We start from the raw sequence: 6125 nt of genomic DNA on the forward strand, positions 1-6125 counted from the left end.
GATAAATACATAGAAAAGAAGAAGCGCTTTAATAAGTTCTGAAGAACCTTATAGAAGATAAAAGCAAGGTAAACGCGTCTGCGTATGTAAGTAACACTGCTAGTACTGTGCTGGAAGAAATAGTAAACTGGGAATAGCTGAAACTGGAGAATATACGACACCAGGAAAATTTAAGGGATGTTATCTTGAGAAAAATACTGTAAAGCCAAGATTTTGGGCAAGAAAATAAAATGCATGGGCAGGTTATTAGGGAAATGAATAAATATGTAGATAATTCCCTGTCACGGATAAGAAGTCCTGATCAAAAGCTTGAGTCTCAGCTTTATTCATCGCTTGGCACTTATAAGAATCTTTATGAGAAACGAATTAGTGGTTGTGAAGCACAGTTGATAAATAGATGCAGTAATTAGCGCAGAGCATCCACTGGAAATTATGTGGAAAATATATATTAGAAAAAACACAGGAATTGTACGATATCCAACCTCTCGGTATAATCATCTTTCGTTACCAGAGTTAGAAACCAGATATCGTTGTAGCGAATAATACAGTACAGAAATAGGAAATAATTGGTAATGAACTTCCGAGACAGACTGGGAAGTAAGAAAAACGAATAAGCGGAGACATAGCAAGATTTTAAACATGTTTCCAAATTGGTGGCTCATAAAGCGAAGCTACATATGATATGAATAATGGAGAGATATTTTTCTATAATCCCTAATAGTCAAATGATTAACGAAAACTGGAGTAAAAATTAGAACAGAATACCTTCCCAAAACTATCTTATTAGGAACAGCTGAGGTATTAGGGAAAATGTGAGTGGCCTAGATACACAAGTACAGTGTATAGATATGTGTCTGTAATTTACATCTAATGGCAGCAAACACCGATGTAACAGATTTAAGGAGCAAACTAACTTGCCTTGGTTGATGTGAGCTCCCGTTACTACCCCATGTTCCTTCAGTGCGGAGCGATCGACTTGATTTCTTTGGTGTTTGGTATGCTTTGCGGACTGAGTTTGTAATTGTAAACTATTCTAATGGCTGGATGGTTACTGATCTTCGCCACTTGGGAGATTAACTATATGTTGAATCAATTGAATCTTTCAAAGCAATCAAAATAAATACCTCAATCTCATTTGAGTGGCCATTTATATCTTTCAAATTGCTTTTTACACAGCCATTCACTACCAGTCATATCGCAGGTGCTGTTATCAGATTTTCATTGCTATCCACTATTTCTGACGAGTCCCACCACCGCAAACCGTCGAGGCAAGCACTGAGGTTCACCGTCTTTGGTCCACCTTCCGCCGATTCAGTCGAGATAATTGGTATTATAGAAGCGCAAACATTGAATGGCACATGTCTGGTATGCTATTCAAACTCAATTGGAGCTTTGTTGCCGCATCGCGTTTCTGCCCACACTACATAGGAACTGTTAACCCGGTACAGTTTAACCAAGTCCAAGTTGGCGTATTTGGAAAATCTGGTAGTTTCCTGTCAGACACAACTCTTGAGCAAGTTTGTGAGGCATTTACTCTCCTTCCCGAAAGCATTTACCGACACAATCTCAGTCTGTGACTAAGAAACCATTCTCATTACCATGAATGATCTTAAATTTTTGAAGAAATATTTCTCACATGCTTCAACCGAAATATAAATGATACTCATCAGAGCTAATTACTACGTTGTGAAATTATATACTTCGTAAATATAACGTAAATATATTTTGGAGCAAACACGAAATTTCGAGAAGTAGTTTGCAGCCTTCGAACCTTCTTGAAATGTTGGTTCCTAATGGCTATTTCTGGTTCTCCCTCAGTGGTAGCTGCTTGTTCAATTCGTAAAAGAGCTAAATCAATCAACCAGGTACTTTCAATATTTGAAGTAAATGCACAAAATATATTATACGTTTCTACCAGTAACTTTCGATGTGTTGTCAATGGGGTTATACGTCAACTAGCTTCCAAACTCAGTCAAATCCAGCGAAAGGATCACACAATTGTATTTTATAAACGACAGACTATGCTGATGATCTTGCAGATGTTTACGTATCCATATACGTAAATATTAACAAGTGAAACTAATTAGTACATAGGTAATAGTTTTTTTATTTCGTATATTTTCATTTGTCTTGCTTATTTTTACACTTTGTTTTTTTTTGCTGAGTTTTTTCTTGCGAACACATTCTTCGTGGAAAATAGCGATTTTGATGTCTATATCTAGCATATAGACTGTCCACTTTTAGTGGTCAGTCCTATAAATTTTGTATGTATATATATATTTATATATTGTATTTCGGGATGGTCTTTTTTTGCCTAATAAACGCATGCGCTATATATTTTTTCAACACTCATTTATTACTGTTCTCATTTAATTATTTTAACTCATGAACAGAATGTAGTAAGTGGAGCAAGAACACACACGAAAACGAAAGTGTCGCTGAAGAGGTCTCAGAGGCGTGACGAAAGAATTCTGACAATGGTCATGAGTTAAAATAATAAAATAAGAAGAGTAATAAATGAGTGAAGAAAAAATATATAGTGCGTGTGTTTATTAGGAAAAAAATGACCATCTCGAAATACAATATCTGTTTCAACACACAATTTCACATCAGGAATCTTGCAAAACGAATTCATAAACACACACACACATACTTATATACGTAAAAATCGAACGAGGAAATGAGTGCTCAACACCGCATTGATGGATATATAATTTCTTTATTTGTGAATTATTCACCAATGTGGTATTGAGCACTATCTCATCGTCCGAAATTTACGTATCAAAGGTTCCGACGCCAAAAAACACCGGGCAAGCACTGAAAACATACCATGGAAAAATATGAAATAATGACATCACTGAAATACATACATACATACATATATATATATATTATATATATATATATATATATATATGTGTGTGTGTGTGTGTGTGTGTGTGTGTGTGTGTTGTGTGTGTGTGTGTGTGTGTGTGTGTGTGTGTGTTGTGTGTGTGTGTGTGTGTATCACATATTATTTTTACAGATAAATTCCTCTATTTACATAATATTGAGGTCTCTTTCTTTTGTTATCTTACCGTTTTTACCAATATATATATATATATATATATACATATATATATATATATGTATATATATATATATATATAATATATATATATATATATATATATATATATATATATATATATATATATTATATATATATATTTATATACATATATATATATATATAATATATATATATATATGTATGTATGTATATATATATATACATATATATATATGTATACATTAATGACATCATCAAGCACAGCAACATAAAAATTTTTGCAGATGATTCCAAGCTACAGAAGGTCATAAATGAGGCGAGTGACCGGACATGCCTTCAGTCAGATCTCCTGGCTGTTATCCAATGGGCAGAAAAAAACAATATGCTGCTGAACGAGGATAAATTTGAGTTAATCCACTTTGGAAAAGAGGATGCCCTGAAACTCCCATACTCCCTTCCTTCAGGTGAAACTCTCGCGGCGTCCAACAACATCAGAGACTTGGGAGTAATTGTGGACAACAACATAAGCTGGACCACTCATATAAACACCAAAGTTGACATGGCCCGCAGAATGTGTTCCTGGATTCTCAGAACTTTCCAGTCGAGAGATATCCACACCATTATCCTTCTCTTCTCCACTTTTGCCCGACCCCACCTTGAATACTGTTGTCCACTGTGGTCTCCTCACACAATACAAGGTATCATAAAAGTTGAAGCACCTCAAAGGGCAATCACAAAAAAGATAGATGGCATGACAGGCCTCGACTATTGGGGTCGATTAGAAAAGCTAAAACTTTATTCTCTCCAACGTCGTCGTGAGCGCTACATCATCTGCATGATGTGGAAAATATTCCATCAGCATTGCCCAAATGATGTTGGCATCACCTTTAAGGTACATCCAAGGCTTGAGCCCCGTGCCATCCGCCCAAAACAAAAATCGCACTCTCATCTCATAACAACAATACGGCACAATTATTTCACCTCAATTGGCCCCGCTCTCTTTAACATTACACCAAAACACATTAAAACAGAAACTGACCCTATAGGGTTCAAGAAGTCTTTGGACAGATTCCTTCAAGAAATCCCGGATAAACCCCCTACACCCGGATATGTCTCTGTAAACAATAACTCTCTACTTGAGTGGGCCATAGTGCCCAAATTCTGACTTGAAAGACTTCACCAGGTGGTGCTATTAAGTTGGACATGGCCTGGGCCAATAATGGCCGAAACCTATCAAGTATCAAAGTACATATATATATGTATATATATATATTCATATATATATATATATATATATATATATATATATATATATTACTTGTTTCAGTCATTGGACAGCAGTCATGCTGAGGGACCCTCTTGACAGGTTTTACCTGAAAACAAATTGATTCCAGTACTAATTTTTTCATGTTTGGTGCTTATTGCATCATTTTTTTCTTTTTGCTAAACACTTAAATTACAGGGATATAAAGAAAACAACACCGGTGGGTTGACAGACACAAAGTCACACATCTACACACATATTACCAATAAAACATATCGTATGTGTGCATGTGTGTTATTTAAACGTCAGGCGCTGCGGTTTATCGTCCGAGAAAATTTCTTTTAAAGATGCATAGTCTAAAAAGAAAAGAAAAAAGAAAGAAACACAATATAGGCGCAGGAGTGGCTGTGTGGTAAGTAGCTTGTTTATCAACCACCTGGTTCCGGGTTCAGTCCCACTGCGTGGCACCTTGGGCAAGTGTCTTCTATAGCCTCGGGCCGACCAAAGCCTTGTGAGTGGATTTGGTAGACGGAAACTGAAAAAAGCCCGTCGTATATGTATGTATATATATATGCGTGTGTGTGTTTGTGTGTCTGTGTTTGTCCCCCTAGCATTGCTTGACAACCGATGCTGGTGTGTTTATGACCCCGTTACTTAGCGGTTCGGCAAAAGAGACCGATAGAATAAGTACTGGGCTTACAAAAGAATAAGTCCCGGGGTCTTGTTGCTCGAGTAAAGGCGGTGCTCCAGCATGGCCGCAGTCAAATGACTGAAACAAGTAAAAGAGTAATATACTTCAGAGTCAGGCGAAATAGTATCGCTTCAGATGCTAACACGTGAGCGGTAGGTACGTATTTAGCTCTAACTGCAGCTTAACAATGCCGTGAGTTCGTGTCGCTTCTGAGACCAAATCGAAATCTCCGGCTGGATTATTTTCCGGCTCTTTACATTTTGAGATCAAATACCACCGAGGTATTTGTCTTTCATTCTTGAGCGGTCGATAAAAGGAAGTACTAATGTAGTACTGGGGTTGATGGTATGGACTAAACCTCTCCCATGAAAATTATTGTTTAGTGCCAAAATTTGAAACCATTATTATTCTTATCATTGTTAAAGTTTATATGGACGGTAGACTTGTTTCGCAATGTCATCATTTTTCAAAATAAATGTAAAATATATTTAGAGTAATTTATACGCAAAAAGAAAAACAAAAGCAACTATTAGCAACATAGGCGCAGGAGTGGCTGTGTGGTAAGTAGCTTGCTAACCAACCACATGGTTCCGGGTTCAGTCCTACTGCGTGGCATCTTGGGCAAGTGTCTTCTGCTATAGCCCCGGGCCGACCAATGCCTTGTGAGTGGATTTGGTAGACGGAAACTGAAAGAAGCCTGTCGTATATATATAAGTGTGTGTGTATATTTTTGTGTGTCTGTGTTTGTCTCCCTAACATTGCTTGACAACCGATGCTGGTGTGTTTACGTCCCCGTCACTTAAGTAAGTACTGGGCTTACAAAGAATAAGTCCCGGGGTCGATTTGCTCGACTGAAGGCGGTGCTCCAGCATGGCCGCAGTGAAATGACTGAAACAGGTAAAAGAGTAAAGAGAGAGTATTGAAGAACACAATAAAACATATTTGGAGAAGGAAGCGCAGAAAAGATGGGCAGTGGAAATAAGATGAGAGGGAAAGATACAGCATAAAAGAGGGATTAAAAGAAAATAGAAGAGGAGAGGACGCAATAAGAACGGGAGAAGAAAAGGGGAGAAATAAAGGGCAGAGTTATTTAGAAGTTGGATTAAATTATCTGTTAC

This window comes from Octopus sinensis, linkage group LG13 (genome assembly GCF_006345805.1).
Source record: "Octopus sinensis linkage group LG13, ASM634580v1, whole genome shotgun sequence".
Classification (NCBI taxonomy): Eukaryota; Metazoa; Mollusca; class Cephalopoda; order Octopoda; family Octopodidae; genus Octopus; species Octopus sinensis.